Source organism: Dama dama, chromosome 30 (assembly GCF_033118175.1).
Source record: "Dama dama isolate Ldn47 chromosome 30, ASM3311817v1, whole genome shotgun sequence".
NCBI lineage: Eukaryota > Metazoa > Chordata > Mammalia > Artiodactyla > Cervidae > Dama > Dama dama.
The window spans coordinates 52,902,948-52,918,223 of NC_083710.1; positions in this window are offsets into that span (position 1 = coordinate 52,902,948).

The window sequence follows — 15,276 nt, forward strand, 5'->3', positions numbered from 1 at the left end:
CAGATGACACCACCCTTATGGCAGAGAGTGAAGAGGAACTAAAAAGCCTCTTGATGAAAGTGAAAGAAGAGAGTGAAAAAGTTGGCTTACAACTCAACATTCAGAAAACTAAGATCATGGCATCTGGTCCCATCACTTCATGGCAAACAGATGGGGAAACAGTGGAAACAGTGACAGGCTTTATTTTTTTGGGCTCTAAAATCACTGCAGATGGTGATTGCAGCTGGGAAATTAAAAGACACTTACTCCTTGGAAGGAAAGTTATGACCAACCTAGACAGCATATTAGAAAGCAGAGACATTACTTTGTCAACAAAGGTCTGTCTAGTCAAGGCTATGGTTTTTCCAGTGGTCATGTATGGATGTGAGAGTTGAACTGTGAAGAAAGCTGTGAGAAGGGGACGACAGAGGATGAGATGGCTGGATGGCATCACCGACTAGGTGGACATGAGTTTGAGTAAACTCCGGGAGTTGGTGATGGACAGGGAGCCCTGGCGTGCTGCAATTCACGGGGTGGCAAAGAGTCGGACACGACTGAGCGACTGAACTGAACTGAGAGACTTAGAGCAGTGGGGAACTCATATTACACCTATGACTGAAAAATCAAGAGTAGGAAATGGTGTTAATGGAACTTGAAGGGAGCACTGCCCAGCAGAGCCTATACAGTAAATCTACATACAAATGAATTCCACTCCAAGAGCAGGTTCATAAGTCAATTTGTCCATAAGTCAAGCACAGTTAGTCTAGGTACCCAACTAACATTATCAGTTATATAGTTCTGTACTGTAATGGGTTTATAATATTTTTCACACAAATAATGCATTAAAAAAAAGCAAAAAATTAAAAAAAACTTTTTTTAATCTTACAATGCAGTACCTTGAGAAGTACCGTTGGCAACCCACTCCTGTATTCTTGTCTGGGAAATCCCATGGACAGAGGGGCCTGGTGGGCTGTAGTCCATAGGATCGTAAAAGAGTCAGACAAGACTTAGCAACTAAACAACCACAGTATGACAGCTGGCATACAGGGCCTGGCACTGTGTGAACTGACAAGAAGAATTACTGCCTGGAGAAAAGTTACTGACTAGGAGATGGCAGAGCTGAGAGACCATCAGCAACAGGAGATGGAGGGCAAGCCGCAGTTTCACTCACCTTTGCCATGGCATTGGACACGTAAATCCATGTTTGAGTCTTTGGAATTTCACAAGTTGAAGGTTCACATGTAGGGGACTAACTGGGGGTGGGGAGAGCAGCTTCTGCCAAAGATCCAGCATAGAGAAGGGAGCGAGCAGAGAAGAAATGCCCTGATCTTGCTGTCCTCTTGTATGACATCTCCTGCTGGTATATATGCACTGGACAAGCCAAAGGGGCACAAGTCCTCACAGAAGACAATTTTCCAAGGCAGAAGGCAAGTGGTTATAATTCAAATATCAAAAATGCAAGCGTATGTAGCACTAACCAAGTGGGGAGAAGGCCATGTCCAATTTATATATGCAGGTTCTGTATCATAAATATGAATCACTGGGCAGTTTGCTCAGGACAAAAAGAACCTTTTTGTGATATGCTATTTTTAATTGCAAAAGGATTACCATCATCATCTTCTCCTTCAGAAAGTAACATTAACTCAAAACAATAGATTCTGCAGTTTATTTTTCATGTTTGTTATGATAATACCTTTATCAACTACATCAGTATTGCATGAAATTGTATCTGTTAGAATGTTTGTTGTAAGAACTGACTCTACACTCCTACTTTGTGATATATACCGAGCATTGTGACGCCTAAGATACTAACAATAAACCTAATAACTGCTCTGTCACTTCACTGGTATTTCATTAGCATGAAATAGATTGCTAATTGGGATTCATTAAAACTTTATTTTGGCTTTCTCCTTATAGACCTATTTACACAAAACAGGCTTTGTGATCCCAACAACTTCATGTCTAAACACATGTCAAAGCATTTTTCTTACATGATGTGGATGATAGTTTCAGTCTGAAGAGCTGATGACATCAGCAACAGAGGGCTGACAATGAGAAGAAGAGATGTGTGGGAAACCCTGAAGAACATCAACATTTAAGGGAAATACAGACCAAAATGTAGCATGCAAAAAGGCTGGGAAGGATGAACCAGAGACATAGGAAGAATGTGGTTTCCCATGGAAACCCAGGAAAAAAAGAAGTGGTCCATATTTTAAAAAGGTACATACAGATCAAATAAGGTGAAGACTGAATTGGTCCCCCTCCATATTTAGCCACATGCCATGTTATTGGTGACTACAGAGAATGTACTTTTAGTAAGAGCAGGACAGTGAATGAGAAATGCAGACATTAAAATGCTAAGTATAGACAAAATTTTAGAGCTTGCTTGGCTGTACAGAGAAGAATAAAGGCTTGTAGCTGAAGAAGGAGGTAGGGGGACAGGAGATGATTTTCAATTTGGTTCAGTTTAGTTGATTTTTAGCTAAAAAAATCAACTATTTGATTGAGACTATTGAGCACAGTTAAACACTACGGGGAAGAAACAAATGAAGTGAGAGAAGTTGAATATACAGAAGAGAAAACAGTTACTCAAAAAATGGAACAAAGCATCTGTTACAAAGTAGATGTTTGGCAGGTATCTATTAAATAAATGAGTGAATTCCTCTATAAGTAGGGAGGTATTTAAGCCAGCAACCAAGTGAAGGAATTATTTGTAGACATGAGGCATGAGATCTCTTCCATCAAAAAGGCAGAAAAGGAAGACACAGTTGTAGATGCACGTCATTTGGTAGGTGTGAGGTCAAGAATTTGAGAAAGTTCTATTAGATGATTTCTATTTTCTCTGTGAAATGAATGATGAAATCATCTGAGAGATAAAATCCGAGGGTGGCAGATTGGAGTGACTGAGAAGAATGAAAAAAGATTTCTGAATCGTATTCTGAAAGGATGCTTCAGAGAGAAGCCCCTTTAAGCAGCTGCCAGCCTCTGCAGTGTGCGTGGTGGCTGGTGAAAGGGGTTGCGCAGTGCATGCTCCCAGTACAGGGCCTCAGGGCCCCACCAGGTCAACTCACCATTACCTGGCAACCTTCCCTGCTCCTCCCTCACTTGAAATTTTTGGCCACGGTGTTCAGTATTTTTTCTCTCCTTTGTTCTTGTCACTGTTCCACCAGATTTGGTAGATATTGAAAGCACCATGGGGGCTCCTCTGGGGGATCAGACAGTAAAGAATCTGCCTTAAATGCAGGAGACTGAGGTTTGATCCATGGATAAGGAAGATCCCCCTAGAGGAGGGCATGGCAACCCACTCCAGTATTCCTACCTGGAGAAGTGCATGGACAGAGGAGCCTGGTGGGCTACAGTCCATGGGGTGGCAAAGATTCAGACACAGCTCAGTGACCCTGAGTGCGCGTGCACACACACACACAGAGCTAGTTCATGACCTTGGACCATTCTGCCTCCTAACCTGGTCAATGTCTCATGGTTCCACTGGAGGACATTTTTAATAGCTCATTACAATTCTGAGACCTGCTGAGCCAGATATGACCCTATCACCAAGGTACCCGCCAGTCTTCAAAGGATCAAACTGGGCACAAGATCTAAGAAGAGAAAAACGTCAAAGTGAAATTCACTCAGTCATGTCCGACTCTTTGTGAACCCATGGACTATACAGTCCATGGAATTCTCCAGGCCAGAATACTGTAGTGGGTTAGCCTTCCCCTTCTCCAGGGGATCTTTCCAACCCAGGGATCGAACCAGGTCTCCTGCATTGCAGGCAGATTCTTTACCAGCTGAGTCACAAGGGAAGCCCAAGATTACTGGATTAGGTAGCCTATCCCTTCTGCAGCAGATCTTCCCGACCCAGGAATCGAACCAGGGTCTCCTGCACTGCAGGGATATTCTTTACCAACTGAGCTATCAGGGAAACCTGGTAAGAAGGCATGGAAGCCTACTTCATTGTCTACTGAGTCTCTCCGCACAGAACCTGAGTCATCTTTGCACTGACACCCTTGCTCTAACCTGCTTATGTCCTAAGGGCTTCAATCCCTCCACTCTCCCAGGTACCTGGCAGTGGAAAGGACTTGTCCCCTTGAGAGGAGATGCTGCTTGAAATTTACATCAATATGACCTTAGCAAACAGCCTCAACCAGGAAACTTTATTAGGATATAACATAGAAAGCCTAACATGCTCCTAAAAGAGAAAACAGTCATAAGATAAGCAGTTCTGTTACAACAATCAGAGGAACTCCTAAATCTGTATACAGCTAAATATTACAGTCCAACACAAGAGTTGAGCAGACATAAACTACATGTCAATTGTAGTCATGAAGAGGTGGCAAGAATACACAGAAGAACTGCACAAAAAGATGTTCATGACCCAGATAACCAGAGTGGTGTGATCACTCACCTAGAACCAGACATCCTGGAATGTGAAGTCAAGTGGGCCTTAGGAAGCATCATTACGAACAAAGCTAGTGGAGATGATGGAATTCCAGTTGAGCTATTTCAAATCCTAAAAGATGATGCTGTGAAAGTGCTGCACTCAATATGCCGGCAAATTTGGAAAACTCAGCAGTGGCCACAGGACTGGAAAAGGATTGGATTTCATTCCAACCCCAAAGAAAGGAAATGCCAAAGAATGTTCAAACTACTGCACAGTTGCACTCATCTCACACTCTAGCAAAGTAATGCTCAAAATTCTCCAAGCCAGGCTTCAGCAATACATGAACCATGAACTTCCAGATGTTCAAGCTGGTTTTAGGAAAGGCAGAGGAACCAGAGAACAAATTGCCAACGTCTGCTGGATCATCAAAAAAGCAAAAGAGCTCCAGAAAAACATCTACTTCTGTTTTATTGACTATACCCAAAGCCTTTGACTGAGTTGATCACAACAAACTATAATTGAAAATTCTTTAAGAGATGGGAATACCAGACCGTCTGACCTGCTCCTGAGAAATCTGTATGCAGGTCAAGAAGCAACAGTTAGAACTGGACATGGAACAACAGACTGGTTCCAGATTGGGAAAGGAGTACATCAAGACTATATTGTCACCCTGCTTATTTAACTTATATGCAGAATACATCATGCAAAATGCTGGGCTGGATGAAGCACAAGCTGGAATCATTGCCAAGAGAAATATCAATAACCTCAGATACACAGATGACATCACCCTTATGGCAGAAAGTGAAAAAGAACTAAAGAGCCTCTTGATGAAATTCAAAGAGGAGAGTAAAAAAGTTGGCTTAAAGCTCAACATGCAGAAAACTAAGATCATGGCATCTGGTCCCATCACTTCATGGCAAACAGATGGGCAAACAGTGGAAACAGTGTCAGACTTTATTTTGGGAGGCTCCCAATCACTGCAGATGATGACTGCAGCCATGAAATTAAAAGACACTTTCTCCTTGGAAGAAAAGCTATGACCAACCTAGACAGCATATTAAAAAGCAGAGACGTTACTTTGCCAACAAAGGCTTGTCTAGTCAAAGCTATGGTTTTTCCAGTAGTCGTGTATGGATGTGAGAGTTGGACTATAAAGAAAGCTGAGCACAGAAGAATCGATGCTTCTGAACTGTGGCATTGGAGAAGACTTTTGACAGTCCCTTGGACTGCAAGGAGATCCAACCAGTCCACCATAAAGGAAATCAGTCTTGAATATTCATTAGAAGGACTGATACTGAAGCTGAAACTCCAATACCTTGGCCACCTGATGCAAGGAACTCACTCATTGGAAAAGACCCTAATGCTAGGAAAGATTGAAGACAGGAGAAGGAAGGGGAAGACAGAGGATGATATGGTTGGATGGCATCACCGACTTGATGGAGAATAAGTTTGAGTAAGCTCCAGAGTTGGTGATGGACAGGGAAGCCTGACGTGCTGCAGCCCATGGGGTCACAAAGAGTCAGACACAGCTGAGCGACTGAACTGAACTAATTAACAATGTATATATAAAGTATTTTTTAGAAACTAGGTAATTTTAAGCCAGTTCTCAACAAAATTTCAGAGAATGCAATTCAAAGTCTTGGATAATATATATAGCTTCATGAAAAACTTTGCCAAATAACTGATAATCTAGTATTGAGATTATGTAAGAGAAAACACTGACAAACGTGGCTTAGGAAATTTATTTTAAGCAAAAGTGGAGGGAGGAGGTGGAAGAAAGGAAAAATGACGTCTGAAAAGTTAAAAATACTCTGAGAAGGAGTGAGACCACCTCTGGATTATATAGTTACAAAATTTTTCCTTCACTTTGCTCTAATGTCTATGAAACAGTTATTTAGACAACACAGTATTTTTTACGGTTATGGCTGTAACTCTAGAGGAGAACTAGTCATGTTTTGGATCATTAAACTCAGTTGTACCTTTGATTAAAATTCCACTCTTCTCTCAGCTATTCATTGCGATACTCCCTGTTTTAAAGTAATTCTCCCTTGTTAAATGGTGCATTGCTTCCTTATTAAAAAAATAAAAAAGGCAATGAGAGGCAGATCACTGAAAGAAGCTATTATTTTCTTATTACTTTGCAAAAACAATAGAAGAAGAAGTCCTGGAACAGGGAAGCTAGAAAAACTGTCATTGGACTTCCTCTCTTATAAAAGAAGGAAAAACTTATTTTCAAAATAAGCAAAGAAAAAAGCTACACAAATCTCATGCAGAATTTTCATCAGAAAAAAGAGAAGGCACAGAATAAAATCCTCACAAACCGTGACAAAAACACTTCAAAAAGACATGCTGACCAAATGTGAAACTGTAAAATCTAATATTTCAAAACAAGCTAAAAGAAATTAAGAAAAGTATAGAAGCTGTGAAAGAATAATATAAATTAGCATTAGAGAAACTCAAAAATAGCAAATGCAGAATCCAGAGTTATAAAGCAAGGAAGCTGAGACCTTTGTTGAGTTTCTGTCTGCCCTTTCTTCCATCTGGCCCGTCAACTTAGCCCATTATTTTCTAGGCTAATTCTGTTTGCCACAGGCCTGTGCGGTGCTGATAGAAATAGCAGATTAACCACATGGTAGCTTTCATTGAGCAAGAAGCCAATGAGAAAGAAAAACAGCAGCAAAGGCAAAGAAAAGGTAAAAGCTGAGAAAAGTTATCTTGAGCAAACAAAGAGGGTAATTACATTCAGCTGTAGTCAATTATTGGCATGGGACAATGTACATGCAGTATTTTGGGGCCTGCTAATTTTTTAAAAGACTCTCAAATTGAAAAATTTTATGGAGTTCAAAAGCAGATTTCTGCTGGACAATTAGTTGTGTGACTCTTAAACTGAGGCTAAAGAAAAACCACCTATTTATTTATTTCGCTATTCACTCATTCAATATTTAGTTTTATTGTTTGATGTTTTAGTAATGATTACATAATTTATAATAAGGCACTTTAAAGGATGATCATTTTATTTTATTATTTTACAACTTCATTCATGTTTCACATATATTAGAGTATGATTCCTGTCTTCAAATGTATACCATGACTTGGGAGAGTTTTAATGTTTAGATTATTTATTCTGTTCATCTTAACATATCCCTCAGTCTTATGGTCAGTTTCTTTTAAAATGTTTTAAATATTTTAGTCAAATTAGTTTTTCCAAATGATTTGTACATAAAACTACTTTTAGAAATTTATTAGAGTCAATCAAGCATCTTTTACTGCCTATTATGGAACAAGCTGCTTACCAATTCATGTATCACTAATCAGAATATAAAAAGCACATTATCTGGCGGAAAGTATACTTTAATTGTGGTAGTATGTTTGATTTAGGTCAGCTGTATGATAAAAATTGCTCTATGGTGTATCCTGGTCTCCCATCTTGAAGTAAGAACAAATATATTTACAGAGTAAAAGTGCTAATGTTTTTTAATTTTTTAGTAAAACATGGTAAATTATCAGGATTTAAACAAAACCAACTTACCTATTGTACAGCACAAGGAACTCTACTCAATATTCTGTAATAACCTATATGGGAAAAGAATCTAGAAAAGGATGGAGATATACATATGGAGATATATATATGCATAACTGAATCACTTTGCTGTACATCTGAAACTAACATTGTAAATCAACTATACTCCAATATAAAATAAAAATTAAATTAAATTTAAAGTAAAATTTTAAAAAGAAAATACAATTTTTAAAATATGATTTTAAAATGTAATACAATTATAAATTATATATAATTAAAATTATAAATTATTTATAATTTTATAAAATTTAAAAATTTAAACATAATGTAATTTTTAAAATAAAATATAAATCTATATGGAAATTTTCACACAAATAAAAAGGACAATGGTATAATGAACCCAAATATACACATCATCCAACTCCAACAATTATTAATAAATGGCTAATCTTTCACTTACACTCCAACCAATATCTAAATGTTTATGGGTAGAAAAAAACTCCTCAGCCTGTTTGTACTCACCCTGTAATTTCAAAATCACTGCCACAGGAAATCTTTTTTTTTTTTTTAGGAAATCTTATCTCCTCAAGGGCATGACCAATGTTATTCTCCTCAGTATCGTTGACTCTTGGTATGTGTGCTACAGAGGAGACACCAAATATATGAATGATGAATGGTTAGATGTCTACACTAAAAGCAAGGGGTTTTTCACACCCATCTATGAGTGGCATTTTTAGCAAGAAATAAAAAATACCCTCTTTTCTCATCCTCCAAACTAAGTTACTGCTTCTACATTGTGAAGGGGTTTGCACATGTTGGGAGGAGGCAGTCTGCTTCTCCAGGGTTTCCCACATGCACTGCCATTTCTTTGTAAACTCCTATGGGCCAGAATGTTAATATCTGTCTGAATTCCTCAAACCTGTTGCTTAGTCATCATGGGTCAGAATCTGAAATCAACCTACATCCTGCAGTTATACCCTTAGTAATAACAGTGCTTTAGTAGCACATCTTAAATATTTCTTTGCCCTTTCCCTTGGCACAGAAATGTGAAACATAATGAGATATGTAAGTGCTTTTCTTTAACAAATGTTCCTCATATGCTGAAATAGTAACTAGATGAAGATTAATAGCTACTTTCTCCTGGGGTACTTGGAATTCAAAAGAGAATAAATCAGGATCAAGTTAATCAAGCTATGCAATCCATAATATTCAGTATTTCTTTGTGCTATGAAATGGCTGGAATATCCCCCTTATCAAATACTGGACTAGTCAAATCAGCACCCTTCATTGGAAAATAACACATAAAATAGTAAAATTCCATTTAAATGATGGCGAATAAGTTCTTGTTCAAATTTGAAAACCTTAATACTTAAATTCTGAAATTCTTGATAAATATAGTAGAATGAGGTCTTCCCAGGTGATTCTAGTCGTAAAGAACTCTCCTGCCAATTCAGGAAACCTAAGAGATGCGAGTCAATCCCAGGGTGGGAAAGATCCCCAGGGTGAGGGCATGGCAACCTACTCCAGTATTCTTACCTGGAGAATCCCATGGACAGAGCATCCTGGTGGGTTACAGTCCATAGGGTTGCAAAGAGTCAGACATAACTTAAGCAATCTAGCATGCATAGTAACAGTAGAATGAATAGGCTAAATTTATAGTAGCATCATTCATTTTGGGAGAATTAATACTAATATTAATGAATGATCACAAAAGTAAGTAGATTATTTCTTTAGGCAATATATAAGAAGTTATTTAGTAAGTTACCTCTAGATTTTTTAGATGAGTTGACTTATGCCTGTGCAGAGAAGAGTTAACATAGCACTCCTGACTGCTTATACTTAAAAAGGACAGCTGGCAAGGTTGGCCCTTCATTGGCATCTGGGAACTTGGATTCCAGGAGAATTCCCACCATTGACTGATATGAGCGGTTCACTGTGTCTCAACTGTTTTTACAAACAATATAATTATGCAACCCTCTGCATTCCTTCTGGGAGTTTGAAATCCAGGTACATGCCAGGCAGGGGTGCCCATATGATAAGCTCTCAGTAAAAAAAAAAAAAAAAAAAAAAAATATCTAGGTATTGAGTCTCTAATGAGCTTTCCTGGTTGGCAACATTTCACACAATTAGACACAACTTGTTGGGTGAGGGATTAAGCACATTCTGTGTGACTCCACTGGGGGAGGAATCTTGGAAGCTTACACTTTCAAAAATACATATATATTTAAAAAGTAACTGAAGGAGCAGCAAACCATTTCTAGATGTAGCCCCATGTGCCTTTTCATTTTGCTGGTTTGCTGGTATGATTATATGCTGAGTCCTGTGATTACTCCTAATGAATTACTAAACTGAACATAGTCTTGAGTACCCCCCCAAACAATCCCCTAATCTACTTTGGAAAGAACCACTTAATCTGAGAATTAGTAATCTGTGCCCCAATATGAGAAATAGCTTCTAAATGCATTACTAATGAATATTTAAGTATTTCCTAAGCATTGTAACGGAGAAGGCAATGGCACCCCACTCCAGTACTCTTGCCTGGAAAATCCCATGGACGGAGGAGCCTGGTAGGCTGCAGTCCATGGCATCGCTAAGAGTCGGACACGACTGAAGCGACTCAGCAGCAGCAGCAAGCATTGTAAATCAAGACATAGGTAACAATTGTGATTATAATTTGTTCTGATTTTGGTTACAACATTGCAAGCCATTAATAAGGATTTTTTTTCCTAGTTATTGTCAGAACAAGTCACCCGTGATTACTGCTGTCTGCATCAGGCAGGACCCAAGGACAAAATTCAGATCTCTTTTTTAACTATTTAGGCTTATCTTGAACTCTGTGTTTTGCTTTTACCTAACCATGTCTCTCAAGAATGCTTGGGGGTTTTTTTTGTTTTGTTTTTTAACTTTGAAAACTAATAGCTAATTGCAACCTAATCTAAACCATTGCAGAGGATAGTGTCCTATATACATGTTTCTCTGCACTGAATCTGCACTGAACTCAGCTGTGTGTTCTGAACGGCTTTCCTGTGTGTGTTTGCTCTGTCAGTTGTGTTGAACTCTTTGTGACCTCATGGGCTGTAACCCACCAGGCTTCTTTGCCCAAGGAATTTCCCAGGCAATACTGGAGTGGGTGACCACTTCCTGCTTCAGGAGATCTTCCCAGCCCAGGGACCGAACCCTTGTCTCCTGCACTGACAAGCGGATTGTTTACCGCTGTGCCACCATTTTCCTACTCATCTTTTATGTGTCCTAACTTCCACAGTGTTTCTCTCGCTCTCTTATTGCAAGTATAATTGCCAGACATTTCAAAACAGTTTAGATAAACCATATAGGAAGGAAGGGAGTACTGAATATACAATACATCCAAAGAAAAAATAGTGGGAAAAGAAGGGTAAGCACTTAATATTGGTAAGTGAAAATTAGTCAATATACAACTAATTTTGTATGTGTCCATAATATCCATGTGGCTCTTCCCCTCCTTACTTTTGTAGTTCTTATAATCTCTAGTAGCACAGACTCTTGTAAACAACGTTGAATTTGAAGCCATGGGTAACTCCACCTAGCTTACTAAAGGATCATCGTGAAGACTAAGATACAGTAAAAATGGGGAATTTCCAATTTAGAGTTTCTTTTCTTTCATTGGCCTTGCTTGACGCGGAAGTTCAACCTCAAATGCTGTCTCCTTCTGGTTACCACAGAAGACGCTGAAGGCCAACTGTTTCTTTTCAGGCACTCCTTCATTTCATGAGGAAACCAAAGAACATCCGTGCGTGCTAAGTCGCTCCAGTTGTGCGCCCACCAGGCTCCTCTGTCCGTGGGATTTTCCAGGCAAGAATCCTGGAGTGGGTTGCCATGCCCTCCTCCAGGGGATCTTCCCAACCCAGGGATTGAACCTGCATCTTTAAAGTCTCTTGCATTTCCAGGCAGGTTCTTTACGAGTGGCACCCCCTGGAAAGCCCCATAAAGAACACAGTAACCATGGTTGACAAACAAGAGAGACGTACCAGCACTCAACCTGACGAAGTCATCTGAGGAGGCTCATCTCTTCAACAACTCTCCAGGTAGTGAGAGAACCACCACTTGGTTTTAATTTGGCTTTTAACTGGGGAAGGAACTTGATCTTGTAAAGGAGCTCTGTTTCTGAAAGACCAATAGTCTATTTTCCCATCTCCCTTTCAGGAACACTCATGCTCACTGCAGCCACTGCAATCCCCACAGCAGCAGCCAGCTGAAAACCCGCAATTTTCAGTGTGAAATATAAACCTGCCACTTACTACCCATATAAGGACAAATAAAGCAGAAAATTGACAAAAAAAAATCTTTATCCAAGTGCAGAGTCGCTATATGGTGCAAAGTTGTCTCCATCACATCCTAATACAGACCTGTGTAGGAACCAAAAGCCAATATATCTGCCCAGCCCCGTCCACACCCAAAACACTGGTGGAAGAGACAGGAAAAGATGAGGAACAAACTCCATCTTACTTGCTTGCTTACTTATTTGAAAGATGAATGGGAGACACAGCTCTCCTGATCCACAGCAGTGATGAAATCCTGCCAGGAAGGAATAATGAAGACCTTCTGCCCAAGGTCACATAACTTACTCAGTTTCTTCAGATTTCAAGACAGAAAATAAATTCTCCACTCTATCACTCTGTGTAAGAGGCTGACCCATTAATGTTTGTTATTAGTTATTAACTATCTGACTCCCCCAATAGATTATAAACTTTGTGAAAATTGTCTGTGCACCACTATAGGCCAAGTGATTAGCAAAGTGTCTGACTTTGCTAATATTCAAGAAACATTTGCTGAATGAGGACTTCCCTGGTGGTACAGTGGATAGGAATCCGCCTGCCAATGCAGGGAACACGAGTTCAATCCCTCCCTGGCCCTGGATGATTCCACGGGCTGAAGAGCAACTAAGCCCGTGTGCCAGCACTGCTGAACCTTCACACTTACCGGCTATGATCCACAAGGCACCGCGATGAGAAGTCCATGCACCGTAGCGCGAAAGGAGTCCCTGCTCTCTGCTAGAGAAAGCTCACATGCAGCAATGAAGACCCAGTACAACCAAAGATAGGTAAATAATTTAAAAAAAAGATTTGGTGACTGAATATTACAGACTATTTAGCCATTATATTTTCAGTGTAAAGTAATAAATATTTTGAGTTATATACCCATCTTCACTGAATTTGGTCAGCATGAATCATTCCTCCTAAGGCAAGATCATTGAATTGATTTTCTTGAGATGTTGGCCTAATAGACCCACGTACATTATCTAGAAAATGCTGTGTATCATATGTTTACTTATTGTTTGTTTGCTTGCTATTACTTCAGAAGCGACTTGAATACTGGATTAATCATTTAATTGCAGTCCTTTGTTTGTGAAACACTTTCATCATTGTTCTAAATCTAGCTCTTTTTTAAATTTTTTAATTTATGTATTTACTTAATGACATAATAAAGACCATGAACTTACTTCCCAACATGAACAACTAGACATGACCAGTTTACATCTACTTTGGTTCCTCTTCTACCCTGCTTCTATCTTCTAGCTTGAAAACTAGAGGGAACCACGGACCCTTTTGGTTTTCATTCCCTTTATTTTTATGTTTTTATATGCATATATTGCTGTTGTTTAGTCACTAAGTCGTGTCCAACTGTTTGTGACCCTATGGACGGTAGCCTGCCAGGCTGCTCTGTCCATTGGTTTTCCCAGGCAAGAATACTAGAGTAGGTTGCCATTTCCTTCTCCAGGGGATCTTCCCAACCCAGGGATCGAATTCATGTCTCCTGCACTGGCAGGCAGGTTCATTACCACTGAATCACTGGGGAAGCCCTGACCAGTTTGAGTACTCCTCAAAACTGCCAAGGTCAACAAAAACAAGGGAAATCTGAAACACTGTTACAGACAAGAGAAGCTTAAAGAGAAGTGATGGCTAAATGTAACATCCTGTCCTATACAGGATTCTGGAGTAGAAAAATATATTAGGTATAAACCAAGGAAATCTAATGTATCAACACTGGTTCATCAATTGTAACAAATGTACCACACAAAGGTAGTAAGATATTAGGGCTTCCCTTGGACTGCAAGGAGATCAAACCAGTTAATCCTAAGGGAAATCAGTCCTGAATATTCATTGGAAGGACTGATGCTGAAGCTGAAGCTCCAGTGCTTTGGCCACCTGATGCAAAGTACTAACTCATTGGAAAAGATCCTGATGCAGGGAAAGACTGAAGGCAGGAGAAGGGGACGACAGAGGATGATACGGTTGGATGGCATCACTGACTCGATGAACATGAGTTTGGGCAAGCTCCAGGAGTTGATGATGGACAGGAAAGCCTGATGTGCTGCAGTCTGTGGAGTCGCAGAGTCTAATGAGCTACTGAACTGAATTGAATGTAAGATATTAAGGGAAATGGTGTGGAGTATATGGGAACTCTCTGTACTATCTTTGCAGTTTTTCTAAAATTTAAAACTTTAAAAAAATTTTAAATACAAAATAAAGTTTAAAAATTATTTGAAAAGATAATTCTGCTTAAGCACTTTTAAAAATAAAGCACAAGCATGTTGGAAGTTTCAACTATCTTGTCTTCTGCTCACATAAATCTGGTGTGTATGTTAACCTGTCTCAGTAGAAATGAAAGACAAAATGAAAATATTTGGGTTTGAGCTTGGGGATAATCTGTTTCTCTTTGGAAACTAAATGATCATTTATACATTTTCTAACTAGAGAATGAGGGATTTTCTGAAAGTTTATATTTAAGTCAAATGTTTGAAACTTGAAACACATTTTCCCACAGAAATGTTGTTACACAGTGGTTAATTCCCAGGCTAACCACTGAAGCTCCTTAAACTCATAATAAGCAAAATAGATGTTTTCAATGAAAAGTGTAAAAACTGTACTATGGGGGAAAAAACAAACAAACTTGCCTTTGAAATTCAAAAGATAAATTTAAACATGCAATTTAAATTTATTCTCATTAAATTCATCACCCAGTGCTTGGATTAGAGGCTTACTTTGGGCCTCTTTGCACATAACCTTAAAACACCAAGAATGAGGGTGGGAGAGAAGAGTGGAGGGTGTTAAACTCAAGTGGGTGGGCGATGGAAAGATTCTAAGCACAGCCTGGGAAGCCAAGTGTATGGTTTTAACTCAGATTGGGCGGGCAGGTTTCTACTCTGATTTTGGGGGGAGGGGGAGGGTGGACGGGTACAGTGAAGTTGCTTGAATATTCATTAGAAGGACTGATGCTGAAGACTCAACCCTTTAGCCACCTATTGCAAAGAGCCAACTCGTTGGAAAAGACCCTGATGCTGAGAAAGACTGAGGGCAGGAGAAGGGGGTAACAGGATGAGATGGTTGGATGGCATCATGACTCAATGGACATGAGTTTG